Raw genomic sequence first — 14,521 nt, 5'->3', positions numbered from 1 at the left:
CTCAGGCCACGCCTCCACCGTGACCACGCCCCCGCCCGGGCTGCCAGCGAGCCGCCGCTGGGTGATGGGCGGGGCCTGCATTCCGAGGCTCAGAACTTGGCCTGCTGGCGGAGCCTGGGACCAGGTGAGAAAGGAAGAAAAAGTCTGCGGCGGCATAAGGCTGCCGCTTTAGCGCCTCGGTGGGTGGAGTACTTAGGGGTGGCTACCTCTCCACGAGTCCAGAAGATCACCGGCTTGATTAAATGGCAGCGGGCCCAGGTTTCGTTTAATTTTTAATAGCCTATCATCTGTTGAGCCATGATTGGCTGCCTCCTGGAACTAAAACCTCCGGAAAAAATAAAATTTCTGATTGCTCTTCTCTCTCTCTCCCCTCCCCCGATATGTTTGCTGCTGTTTGTTGAAGTAGGGTCTCACCACCTAGCCTTAGGCTGTCCTCCAACCGGGGTCTTGCGGTTGCCACAGGCTTGCCTCACCATCAAGAAAAGGGTTGCTTAATCATGTGTGTCACAGAAGCGATCATCCGAAACTTCCTGCGTGCCGGGTGGGGTTGGGGGTGTGGTTTCAGAATGTGCTACCCCTTCTTCACTAAGGAACTTCAGGGTTTGGAGGTGTTGTTCAGGGCTGGACCACAGGCCAGGTAAGTGGATAGATAGGCTAAAGCCCTGACTTAAGTTCTGGAGCCAGGGAGTCAAAGGAACTGCTAATTAAAATGACAAAGATTAAAGCAGGCGAGGCGGTGGTGCCGCTCCCCACTCCCCTTTCCCCCTCACAGGTGGATCTCTGTGAGTTTGAGGCCAGCCAGGTCTACAAATTGAATTCCAGGATTGTTAAACAGAAAAGCCCTGTTTCACAAAAACGAAAACAAAATTACAAAGATTAACGGACAGGACGAGTCTCCCAAAGAAGTCAAGTGCACACAAATATAAACCAGACACAGGCGTACACGGCTGTGCATGCATACAGGAACAAAGAAGTTGGGAGACAGAGAGACAGACGTCCAAGTCTGATAAGTCTGTAGATACAGCAACTAATGTATACACCACAGGATGCAATCAGCAAGATCTCAACAACTCTGTGCTCTCTAATTTTAAAAAGGGGGGGAAACAAATTAATGGACTTAAAAAATAAACTAAGCGCAGGGCGGTGGTGGCACACGCCTGTAATCCCAGCACTCAGGAGACAGAGGCAGGTGGATCTCTGTGAGTTCGAGGCCAGCCTGGTCCAGGACAGGCTCCAAAAACTACAGAGAAACCCTGTCTCAGAAAACAAAAACAAACAACAACAACAACAACAAACAAAACAAAACAAAACCACCTAACCAGCTGTCAGGCAATTTTCTTACTTGTTCCAAAGGGTTAAAAAATGACGTGGTATTACTGAAAGATTTATTTTTAGTTTTATATGTAGTGTGTGGGGGGAGGTAGGAGCCCACATGAATGCAATTGCTTTCAGAGGCCAGAAGAGGGTATCAGATCATTTGGAATTGGGGTTATATGCGGTTGTGAGACACCCCTCCTCCTGTCTCCCCCAAGTGTGCTAGGAACTGAACTGCAAAAGAGCAGTAGGTACTCTTGTTTTTTTTTTTTTTAACTGTCAAGAGATATTTATTATTAAAAATTAAAGCAACTGAAGTTTACACATCAGCACAGGGACATCCGCGATGGGCTGTGTTAATACCTTCTCTGCTTCTCAACCCCTGCCATCTTCCACAGAGAATAAGTTTTCGTTCAAGTGAAAAACTCATGATAATGAAAAGGAGGTGGGCTCTACTCCCTTCCTGTTCAATCTGAAGACTGCATTGGGCCACGCTGTGATGGCCCACACTTCGCAAGGTCAGTCTCTCCCAAGGGCTCATATATCAGGAACTCTGGCTGGTAAAGATGTAACGAGGGCATCATGCTGAAGTTCAGGCAGGTCCAGGATCCTGGCAGAATGGAATCCTCACGGTCATCATCAAAGATCTGTGTCTGAAAGGCTTCAAGGCTCACGGCTGCATCTTCTCGGGCAGTTCCTGGCAGAGCTGCCCCTTCCTGGGTTTCTGTGCATCGAATTTCACCCACTGATCACTGACACGGTTTTGAGCTTCTGGACAACTCTGAATCAGGTTGTGGATGGTTGGATGAGAAAACCCAAAGAAGTCAGCACCACATGAAAGTGGATCAGCCACCAGTGTCCTCGTTACAGTACTGATGGCCCTGAGCAGTTCTTCACAACAGACATCTGCAGAGGAGCTGACGATGGTATTCTGGGGGTCATCTTCAGGAACAATTTCAAACTGAGGGTGCATATCACCATCCTTGGTCTGACAGGTATATAGACACTTCTGGTCTGGGCACTTCATGTAGGCATACACTCGGGTACTGCAGTAGCCCACAGGGTAGATGGCATTGTCATCATGGAAGCCAAGTCATTTTGTAATGATCTCCCCAGGCTATTTACTGTTAAACGCCCTAGTCTGATGGGGAATACAGGCCATTAGACCAGGGATCCAAGGCAATGGGCCAAACAAGCCTGTCCCTGCCTTCCCAGTTCTGGGATTAAAGGTGTGTGCCACCACTGTCCGGCTTATTTTAATTTTTAATATTTACTTATTATTTTATGTGGATGGGTGTTGTGAGCCTCCATGTGGGTACTTAGAACTGAACCCAGGTTCTCTGCAAGAGCAACTATCTCTCCAACCTAGTCTAGAGTTTTTAAAGCTCTTAATGTATATACATAAAAAAGCTAACAGAAGTATAAATTCAAGGCTTTAAAGCTAACAAATTCTTCTTTTCCTTTCTGTCTTCCACACCTTTTCCTTAACCCTTGCCCAGCGATCTGCAGTGAGGCCATCACACCAGTTACTTTAAACATCGTCTTCTGCTGAACTCTGTCTGCATCTGTATAGTTCCCGATGGGCATCTGAGGTGGTGAGATCTAAGCCTGTTTCCTCTGGATTAAAACATTCTTTTCTGAGCACGTGTTGCTCTTGCAGAGGACCCAGGTTCAGTTCTCAGCACTGACAGACAGTTGGAAACATTCTGTAAGAACCCAGTATCTCCAATCTCAGAGAGTCCAACACTTCTCTGGCCTCTGAGGGCATGGCAGGCACATGGCACACATACATGCAGGCACAACACTCACACACATAAAATAAATCTTTAAAAAGGGGGGGGGATAGGAATGATGTAATTATATTAAAGTCTCAAAAAAACAAAACAAAACAAAACAAAAAACAACCTAGACGTTCATGAAACTCACCAGGCCCCTCCCTGAGATTCTGAAGAGCCAAAGCTGGGACAGAGAGGACTCTTCAGTGGTGTAGCTTGGGCAAGTTCATGAGTCATCACCCATGCTCAGGTGGGCTGTTGGGTGAAGGAGCTGCTGAGTCACTCATGCTCCTGTGAATATTTCCAATAAAATCGCTGGGGCACCAAGCTGGGGAGAGTCATTTAAGTGGGCTGTTGTTACCCTCTATCTAGGGTAAACAGAAATAGCTTTCCTAGAAGAAGTCTCACAGCAACCATACCTTGAACATGATACATTCTTCCAAAGAAATGAAATGTTTCCCTTTTCTTTGTTTAATTTTTGGGCAATTCCTTTTCTTAAAAATTATTAATTTATTTTGAAACAAAGGCTCACTGCGTAGCCACGGCTGGCTTGGAATCCTATGAAGACCAGACTAACCTCAAACTCACAGAGGTCAGCTCACCTCTGCTGGAATTTAAGGCATGCCCCACCATGCCAGGCTAAGCTGTTCATTTTTATGATATGTCAATAGTCACTCAACCGAAGTCTAATACTAATGTTGAAAAGCATTAGCCTTTGGGAAGCTTTGACAATGTTAAATCAATAATGAGTAATCAAAAATATTCATTATGGGCTGTAGCTGCATCACAATGAGAACGCTTAGGCAGTTTGCACAAGGCCCTGGGTTCTACCCCCAACACTAGGGGATTACAACCACAGGAATAAACCAGACTCCTAACAAACCTTAATTAAAATAATTCCTGTCATCTGTTTCTGGACACCAAACAACATAGACATCTTATCCAGCCCCTCAGAGAGCAATAAATACGTAATCTTATTTTTAAAATGTGCTTCTGAATTAGAAGATTAGCATTTTGAATTTGCAGTTACAACATTCACACATCACTCACTGTCTGGCCCACCAGTGGCTCAGCTTTCCCTCCATCAGTGGCAAGGAGTAAGTGATCCCTCTTGGTAGGTGTAAACACTTCCATGGATCCGTAGAAGTGACCTTGAGAGTGCCCACCACCCTCTGGTACTCTTGGAGGTGAGGTACTCCCATCTACAGTCCTTAAGGCCATGATTGACCCTCTTCATTGACCCTGCTCCTGACCCTTTTCCTCGGAGAGGCTGTGTTTTTTAACTTGGTTTTTTTTTTTTTTTTTTTTTTTTTACATTTTGGCTTCATTCAAAAGCCCTGGTACTGGGCATGGAGTCTCCTCAGGCTGTTAGCCCTGACCCTTGTTGAGTGCGGTGATGAGCCACTGAACAGCTTGTGTCTTCCTTGTTTAGTCCTCCCTGAGTCCTTGAGATGCCCTTGGCTTAGGACTTTCCTCTCTTCCTCACCCATAGGAAAGGTGTCATCCATACCTTCTGGCTTCCCCTTGGGATGCCTCTTAGAAAACCTCCAGCCTCTCTACCTGGCACCTGATCTGAGAGGCCCTAAATTTGTTTGCTTTTACAATCAAATCTGGTCTCACTATCTTCCAAATGTGGGTGCCTAACAGCATCCTTGATCCCAATATTATTTGGGACCTTTACAAATACTGCAAGTGACTGGAGAAATGAAAAGAGGTTCCCCACACCCTATTTCTCTGCTGCAAGCCCCAGTTGTTTTTGTCTGGGCTATGTCCATCTTGTGTGTGTCATCTGTCTGTCTGCCATCCCACCCCTCCATACACACACTTTGTAAATGCCCTGTCTTTAAGTTAGGGTTGATGGATCTGTAAGCGTGTTGCAAAGAGGGAGCCACACCTAGCAGGAGGGGGCCAGCTGCAGCATGAATAGCCCTCCCCGCCACACACACACACACACACACACACACACACACACACACATACACACACTCCTTATTGCTGCCTGGTGTGTCTTTTTGATTTCTCCTGCAGTGTCCTCTGTCTATATCCAGAGCTCAAAAATTTCCTATCTCCATGCTTTCTCTCTGCTCTTCCTGGTCCCCTACATGCCCTTTCCTGTTAATCCAGCCATTTTGGTTATCTGGTCTATTCCCTCCCCCTACTCTTCTTGCTCCCCCCTCTCTCCTCTCCCTTCTCTTCACCATGGCCCAGCTCAGGGTCATGTCCACTTTGGACTCTCCCAGAGGGGGATGTGTGTGTGTGTGTGTGTGTGTGTAACTTGGATTCAACTCTCATTTAAAAATAGATCTACTAGGAAAAACAAATGTCTTAAATAACAACCATGTGGCTCTCCTCCATCTTGGCTGATGGCCTCATCAAGATGGAAGCAACCACATGACAGACAGCCATCTATACTAAGGTAGAAGAGTACATGCCATGTGACTTAACCACCATCTTTTTTTGGTAATTTGTGTGTGTGCACACGCATGCGGTCATTGGTGTTTTTCCTGCATGTATGAGTGTGTGAGGATGTCAGATCCCCTGGAACAGGAGTTGTAGACAGTTGTGAGCTGCCATGTGGGTGCTGGGAACTGAACCTGGGTACTCTGAAAGAGCAGTTGGTGCCTTTAACCACTGAGCCAGCTCTCCAGTACCTTAACCACCATCTTAAGATGACATGTGGCATAGAGCAACAATTATAAAACTTCTTAGTCCTAATGAGCTCTCTGTTTATCATTGTATCTCCTTTTCAGACTAAGGAAGCAACAATAAGTCTTAAATATCTGGGATTGGTATGGACTTTTGTACGATGATAAAAATTTAAGGTTATATTTGCTACAACATACTATGTATGTGATTCAACTCTGATTTAGAATCTACTATATATGATGATAAAAATGTAAGGTTATAAAGGTCTATTCAGATTTTTAAAAAGCTGACTTAGAGATTTATACCTAACTGCTCACGTCTTTGATAACTTCAACACAGGTTTTTAGAAATCTAGATAAATAACAACATATGTTTGAAAAATAAAGTATATTTGATAAATAAGGTTTATAAATTCCTAAGGTCTACTCAGATTCACAGTAATATTTGTCTAGCTTCTTTGTCTTTGATCACTTTGTTAAGATTTAGCTATTTGGATAAACTGAGTCATATAAAAACCTGTGAAATTCTATACTGGAGCACTATAAAAGGATCAGAAAAGTTCCCAGTCTCCCTATGGACTGTATTTATGGTTTAAAGTTTACTGTGTTTATGGCATATTTTGATGCTAAAGGATCTTTAATTAAACCTTCAACTCAAAGTATTAAGGCTCAAACTTAACAGGGATAAAGCTGTAAGGGTTCTGTCCTTAATTACGTCATCAGCCTGCAACGGTAGCCCAGCCTAAAAAGCAGGTGGGCCCTCTGTGTGTCCCCTTTCCTTTTTCCACACTCTCTCCACTCTGTGTGGTCCTTTCTCTCCCCTCTCTCCCTCTCTCCCCTCCCCTCTTTTCTCTCCCAATAAAGCTCTAGAAAGGTAGCCATGGCTCGTGACTTTCCTCCAGCACTCTCTTCCGTCGACCTGGCCGCCATAGCCCTTCCCATCCCTTGACGAAGAGGATGGCAAACTTGAGCTGATTCTTAGATCTCTCTCCACTCTTTGGGGACGCCCAAGATTGGAGTCTGATCCCAGTTTGTTATTTTAATTTTTTATTTTTCTAAGACTCTCTCCCTAACTCACCTTAACTCCACCCACTCATTCTCAAACTGCCTTGGAAAGCACAGTGGCTAAGATCCTTATAAATAAAGTTTACAGTAGTCAGGATGGCTCTTAAGCCAAAAATCAACTTATAGCCTCAGATAAGTCTTCCAAAAGGATCAGGTTATAGTCTGCCTACTGGCAGATCTTCCAAAAGCTGTCCTTAAGACACCAATCATCAGGAAAAAAAATCAGGACATGGAATAAAATCTGTCTCTTGTTCCTCACACCCTCCCGACTAAAATTTAAGCATCTGGAGAGCAAGGCTCCTGACCCCACAGGCAAAAGAGTCATCTGTGGCATTTAAGGTGTGCCAGGGAAGAGATAAAAGCCCGAAAACAAAATTGCCAAGTGCTGGCACTCGCTGACTCCAGAAAGCTGTTGGGTCCCTGTTTTAAGTAAAAAAAAAAAAAAAAAAAAAAAGGCCACAGGATAGCAAATGCCCTACCAGGCCACCAACAGTCTTGTTAAAAGTGCTGCCTAGAAAGACAACCAGTCAGCTGACTGCCCCCAGGTGCCAAGACACATGGGTACACCAAGCTAAGACCTCCAACAAACCTAGGCTTGGCTGCAGACATGGCAGGGAACCCAGAACTCAGCAGGGAAGCGATCCGTTTCTTTCCTTCTGGACACCAGAGCCACTGACTCAGTCCTGGGAGCTTTAGGATGTCACTCCTCCTTTCTATTGTCGGGAACAGAGGACAGCCTTACTTACCTCACCAGATTTAATTGCACTTTCAGAGTTACTTAATGAAAAAGATTTCCAACTAAGATAAGAGCTCATTGTCTCACTTTAATGTTACCACTTGTGTTTCTCATGTGCATACAGACAGGGCCATGATCTTTGTCTTGTCCCTAATTCCAAAAATAATAAATTCTCATGTACCATAAGTTTTCTCTTCCCAGTTCCCTGTTCTAACTCACTGTTCAGCTAATGGTACAGGACCACCACAGAACCGGAGTCCAGAGATCATCAAGTAAGGAACTGTAACAGCTAAAAGGTATTTACATCCCCAGGCACCAAAGCGTCTGGGTGCTACAAAAAAACAAAAAAAACAAAACAAAACAAAAGACTTAAATGTAAACATCTTTAAAATAATCTGTCTCTGATAAAGCTTAACATGTTTCAAAATCCATCTGGACAGGCTAGACCTACCAGCATAAAATAAAATAATAATGATTTTTTTTCTCTCTAAGCTTTTTTCTATGTCACCAGCATCTTGTCAGACAGAAGGTCCCAGCCACAGCCAATAGGCACACATATCTCCAGATGACAGACAGCATCCCACAACGCCTGTCTACCTCTGAAGACTCCCCTTCTCCATTCCCCCAAGAGCCAACCCACATCCAAAAATCAGCTGAAAGCAGTTTTTGAGAGGAACGATGCCCCTATTCCCATCTACCTGCTTTTTCGGAAGTGAAAGTCTGGGATGTAAGGATTCTGTCCTTAATTACGTCATCAGTCTGCAACGGTGGCCCAGCCTAAAAAGCGGGTGGGCCCTCTGTGCATCCCCTTCCCCATTTCTGCACTCTCCCTCCTCTGTGTGGTCCTTTCTCTCCCCTCTCTCCCTCTCTCCCCCTCTCTCTATCTCTCCCAATAAAGCTCTAGAAAGATAGCCATGACTGGTGACTTTCCTCCAGCATTCTCCTCTGTTGGTATGGCTGCCGAGGGCAGCAGCCAGCCTTGAGCATCGCTGCTTAACCAACAAAAGCTATAAAATTCCTAAACTGATAAAGTCTTTTAACTTACAAATTCTTAGGTAATTCATTTAGTGATAAGCTTTATTTAGCTTCCTGTATGTGTTTGCAAAGTTAAGCCTAAAATCAGGTATACTTAATAGATAGCCCTCAAACTCTTCAGAATCTGCTGAATATGGCATTTAAAATAGCTAAGCTTCCCAGCAGAGACATGCCCCTTCCTATAGGGAACCCTATGATGGCCAAAGAAGATAGAACAAAAGGAATCCACCTGAACTGTGGGAACACTAACTACTGGGCAGGACCATCCCCATGCCTTGCCTCGCCTGCCAGGGCTCTGCTTAAGCTGTCAACATTTTTGGGTTAATTACCTAATAAGGTCAGTCTGCCCCCCACCACGTTCCTCCTCTACAGAAAATTCTCTTAGACATGGGTCTGGTGTGGCAGCTGAAGATTAAATGCTGTCCTGTAAAAAACATTCTGTCCTGTGTAATTAGAAATGTTCAGATTTCTTTCCCTCTCCAGGCAAGTTCAGAGTTTTAACATTAACCAATAGAGTTCTGATAAACTATCAGTCTAGGTCTGGTAAGCACTAACTACTATTATTATAGTCACAAGCTCAAGATTTTGAATTTCTTTGGTTGTCTTCTAAGAATAGACTTAAACGTGCTTCTCAATTTTATTAAAAAAAAAAGACATCTCAGTCCAACCCATATGCCCAGCCCTCTGGAAAGAGTATTAATGTTTTTAACCCCAAATCATTTTGGCTCCCCAAGATTCTACTATGACTTCAAAGGTATGAGTCTACTTCCCTTTAAAATGCAGATTTCAATACAGATTACAAACTGTTAGTGTTGTGATATGGCCTACGAGAGGCCTTGGTGGGTTTGGATCAAGGTGCCCCGCTGTGGGTGAAGCATGCCATGCTGATGCTGCGGACGGTGGCATGGTGTGGTGGAAAGTTACTCACATGGCAGATGCAACATCCACAGGGGAAATTTATTATTAGAGGGGGAGAGAGAGAGAGAGAAAGGGAGAGAGGGAGAGAAAGAGAGAGAGAGAAAGAGAGGGAGAGAGAGGGGGGGGGAGAGAGAAAGAGAGGGAGAGAGAGAGATTGAGAGAGAGAGAGAGAAAGACAGGGAGAGAGAGAAAGAGAGGTGTGTGCTGCCTCTGGTGAGAGAGGGAGAGAGAGAATGAAGGGGAGGAGGTTTTTCTTAAAGGGAACTTTACATAAGATGACATCAGGATGCTGGGTGGGTCTCCAAGGGGCAGGTCTCCAAGGGGTGGGTCAGAATACTAATATTCCTCCATTTTGACTATCAGGTAAGTTATGGATGGTAAGTTGGGGGGAATGAGGGTGCCAAATTCTCGAGACTGCTTCCTGCTGACAAGGGGTGACATGGGGGGGGAGTTGAGAGTCACACATGGCTGGAGGTGAGTGAGAGTGAAGAAGCATTTAGTTAGCTGTCATCGTGGAGATATCAAGCCTGGAGATCTGAGGCATCTATTCCTTGAGGGAGCTGAGAAGGCAGGTTGCAGCAGTGATGCTCCAGGAGCTTGGGGGAATGGCACACCAAATCGGGTGTATAGGAGCCATCACATCTGCTGTTTATCTGGAAGTGGAAATACCTCTATTTATCTTGTAAAAAGTGTCAACGAATTAGGAGATAATGGAGTTGTTATGAGTGGGCATGTGGGTGAAGTTAACCTGTCAGTATTCACCCAGTTGGCATCCTCAGCTGGTGGTTGGCATTCTCAGAGCTGGTACAGTGGGTGGCATATCTGGAGGACCCCCTGTGGATTGGCCTTGGCACAAGTCTGGCAGGGAGAGTCAAAGTGCAAAATATGCTCGAAAATGGGAGGGGTCCAAATGGGCTCCAGAGACTTCCATTTCCATCAGATCAGATTTCTTGACACAGTAGCAGAACTTTTCCCAGGAACCTGCAGGTGTCTGTAAGACAGCTGGAACAGATTTACACTTTGGTGTCATAGCAAAAGGCTATGGCTTTGGGTTAAAAGGTATGAAATTTTCCTGGCTTCATCCCAATGAAACCTATCTTTAACTCTATAATCAGAGGAAATTTACTGAATGGAAGTGGTTGAGTGAGTGAAGGAGGAGGGAGGCTTCCCTAAATGTCATCAGAGTGAGCAGAAGTGAGACAGCTTTGCTACCTTCATGTAAACAAACCTTAAAGATGTTTCTTTTATCTAATTCTCCAGGAGATACTGAGAGCAGTCAATAGTAAAATGTTACATTGCAATCTGTTCTGTGAGTTTATCTGATCTGGTAATAAGGTAAACTGTGCCTAAACCTGGTAGTATCCTTAATAGAGGGGTCCTGTGAATCTTACAGAGAGAACTGAGAAGGCAGCTGAAGCAAAGCCTGGTGGTCAAATGGAATCAGAGAGCTGAGAATGATAAATTATACCTGAGTGCAGGCAAGCAGCTTTCAAATCTATTAAAAATGACAGGGACCAGTCTGTACCTAGTTAGCCATACCCAGATCTCCACATCATTGGAGGCAGAAGTACCAGAACAGCATCAGTCTTCAGTCGCCATGTCCATAAGGAAGGAGTTTTTCCCGAGGAAGTGGAACATAGGGAAGACTGATCTTACTTTGTCTAGGCAAAAGAGGTGCAATCAATTCTCCGATATTCTGCTGTTTGTCCACAGTCTGGACCAGGCCTGGTGGCAGGTGTGTCACACTGGGGTATCTTGCCCAGAGTTCAGCATTGCCATTTTCCAGGTGGAGGCACCATGGTGCCTTGTAATCTTTTTTAGAGACCTTGGGTCACTGCTAGGATCTGGGAGTCTCTTCTCATATAAGCTTTTTGGTCAACATTTTAAATGCCATATTCTCCAAATCTCTGAGCATTTGAGGACTGTCTATCCACTAGGCATAAATGACTATCAGTTAGTATTCCCTAAGTCTCTAATATGTTAGCAGCTTTCATAAGACTAGGACTTACTGTCATTTGAGAAAGCAGAGTGACAGGGGAAAGATCCCAGGGCCAGATGGGAACAGGAGAAAAGGGACTTGTGAGTCAGAGCGTGCCCCAACTCTGAAAAAAGGACCCTCTGAGAAAAGAACCCTCTTGGGGGACCAGAAACTCCATCATAGAATATATATCTTGCTTATTAGATACCCCATTTATCAAACATATGACATCGGTTGTTTAAATTTTCTAGGAGAAATGGATACAAATCTCTAAGTTATCTTTTGTTAATCTGAATAGATCTTTATAAATTTTAATTTCTATTATCATATAACGTGTACTATAAACTAGTGTTGAATCAAATATAGCTTTCCATCACTATCATCATACAAAAGATCCATACCAATCCCGAATATTGAAGCTTGTTGTTTCCTTACTCTAGAAGGAGAAAAAGGTAATAGAGAGGTCATCAGAGTTAAATGTATTTTTACCCTTAGTAAACCTTAGTAAAAGATGGTTGCCAGCCACATGGCCTTCTGCATCATGATGAGGTCATCAGCCAAGATGGAGAAGAGCTGTGTGGTTGCTGCATAAAACATTAAAACTTGGTTGTTTTGTTTTGTTGTTTGTTTGTTTCTAAATAGGTCAATCTAAGTCATAAGGAAGGGAGAAGGAAGAAAGTGGAGAATTTTTTCTCAGTTCTCTGACCGTCTAGCCCAAGAAACACTGAGGCCAATTTCACATCCAGGGGGATTATCAGAGGCAGGTAGCTGCACCAGAAACCGCAGTGGTGGTATTGAATGGAAGGCAAAGTCACTGGTGAACAGAAAGCAAATTTGCTACAGGAGGGAGGGAGCAGATCTTCTGCAGATGGAGGCAAGTAGGCGGGTACCTTTGGTGGGCCCTGCCAAGGCATGCCACCAAGCGAATATGCCACACACAGCAGAGTTAGCGGAAGAGGTTTGAGGGAGGAAGAAAGCAAGAGTGAAAGACCCGGGTCAGAGTGAGGGCTTGGGAGGGGCAGGCCCTGATTGCTCACAGAAGTCATAAATGTCCCCAAAATCATGGTTCCCATGAATGAGAGGGGGGAAAGCAGTCACCAGAGCTAGCCGTGGGCATCCCCAGGGTTAGAAGGAGGACAGAACAGGACAGTCTCAGCACTTAGTACTAGGATTTTTGAGGAGCCAGCAAGAAAGAAAACTGAGCTCCGAGAGGGATCTCATCCATAGGAAAAAGGTCAGGAATGGAATCGCGTTGCAAAAGCCACAAGGGCCCAAAGGAGCTGTGTGCAGCCCGGAGGGGGTGTAACAACCTAACTGAAATTTATATGATTGCCACTGGTGGAGGGGTTGGTGAGCCGCTGGAGCCTGTTGTGGGTAGACTGGGTCCAGGATCCTAGAGTCACACAGCAGCAATGTTAGTGTTGTGAAACGGAGCTTGAGAGGCCTTGGCAGGATTGGACCAAGGTGCCCCGCCAAGGGTGAGGCATGCCATGCAGAGAGGCAGATGGCAGGGTGGCGCGGTGGAAAGTTACTCACACAGCAGATGTGACATTCACATGGAAAGCTTATTATTAAAGGGAGAGAAAGGGAGGGAGGGAGGGAGGGAGGGAGAGATTGAGAGAGAGAGAGAGAGAGAGAGAGAGAGAGAGAGAGAGAGAGAGAGAGAGAGAGAGAGATGCTACCTCTGGCGAGACCGGAGGAGAAAGAAAGTGAAGAGGGAGAAGTTTTTCCTCGCAGGGGACTTCACACAAGATGACGTCAGGATGCTGGGCGGGTCAGAACACTAACACAAACAGTGGTAATGCTAACATATCCAAAACCTTTATAAAACTCTTTGTGAACTTAAAATGATTCATGTAAGCTTCAGGGAATCGAGGGAGTCGTTAAGACCTAGATCCACCCTCTCACAGGTCAAATGGACTCCAGATCAGTCAGTACTCCTAAGTTTCCCCACCTGCCTATTTCTGAAAGTGGGATCTTCCTCCCCGGATCTTGGGACTCTCCTCCCGCAACTACCAGGACTGTGGTCCTGGAAGTTTCAAACGTACACCCAAGATAGAAAATTTCCCCTAAAATCCTTCGCTTTAGCTTCTGTCTCCACCACTCGTCTGTTCCAGCAGATTTCCAAACAATTAAACACTGCAAACGGCTCCACCGCCGCCTTCACGTCCCTAGCCTTGGTCGGTCCCGAAGAGCCTGGACATTGAGCGAAACGGCGTACCCTTTTCAGTCTTGGCCGGTATTCAGCTTTCTTGGGTTCCCAAAGATGTTGACACTGCCAGACAATAGGAAGCAGCCTGAAGAGCGTGGCGTCTCATTCCTTCTCACTGGTCATTCCTTTCTATTTCCTTGTCTTTTATAATGAACAGAAAGTAGGCTTGTTAGTCAGCTAAGAACTGCCCACATACGTGCCAGAACCAGGTCCTCCCTCCACCCCCACCCCCCCTTCAGTCCATCATCACTAATGACTCATGTTCCTCCTGTCCTGTGGTTCCCCTCTGCACATGCTCCATACCGCCTACAAGCCCCTGCAGGCATGGCCTGGTCGCTCGCTCATTTCCATCCTTGCTCAGAGTCAACCTTTTGTGTCCTCCTCTTCCCCAACAAGTCTTTTGTGTGAGATCTGTTGTGTGGTGTGATTTTTTTTCCCCACATTCCTTGGTCCTGATCACCAAGGTACTTACTTATTCACCACAAAACCCTTCCTAGGCTGTTGCAGAGGCCTTGGGTTCAGCTTCAGTTCTCACATTGGGCAGCACACAACTGCCTGTCCCTAACGTCAGCTCTAGGAGATCTGATGCTGTCTTCTGGATTCTATGTGCATGCTCACGGTGCACATACAGACAAGCAGATGCAAACATATACACATAACAGTACATTTATAAAAATTTAAAGAACACAGTAATAAGACAGAATGGAGGGTCTAGAAATAAACTTTGTAAATATGTGGAAGTATGAAATCAGTGAATGAAAGAAAAAAATGAAAAACTATATCACACTGTATGTAAAATTACTATGGCTTAAATGTGGAAGATGAAACTAAACAAGTTTTTAT

General features: G+C 45.0%; 1 pseudogene; it reads right to left on the bottom strand.

The window, feature by feature from the left end:
• Positions 1–1,781: 1,781 nt before the first annotated feature.
• On the bottom strand, positions 1,782–4,310 carry LOC118593259 (annotated as a pseudogene).
• Positions 4,311–14,521: the final 10,211 nt, after the last annotated feature.

This window comes from Onychomys torridus, chromosome 11 (assembly GCF_903995425.1).
Source record: "Onychomys torridus chromosome 11, mOncTor1.1, whole genome shotgun sequence".
NCBI classification, from domain to species: Eukaryota; Metazoa; Chordata; class Mammalia; order Rodentia; family Cricetidae; genus Onychomys; species Onychomys torridus.
This window is presented reverse-complemented; position numbering and strand designations above follow the sequence as displayed.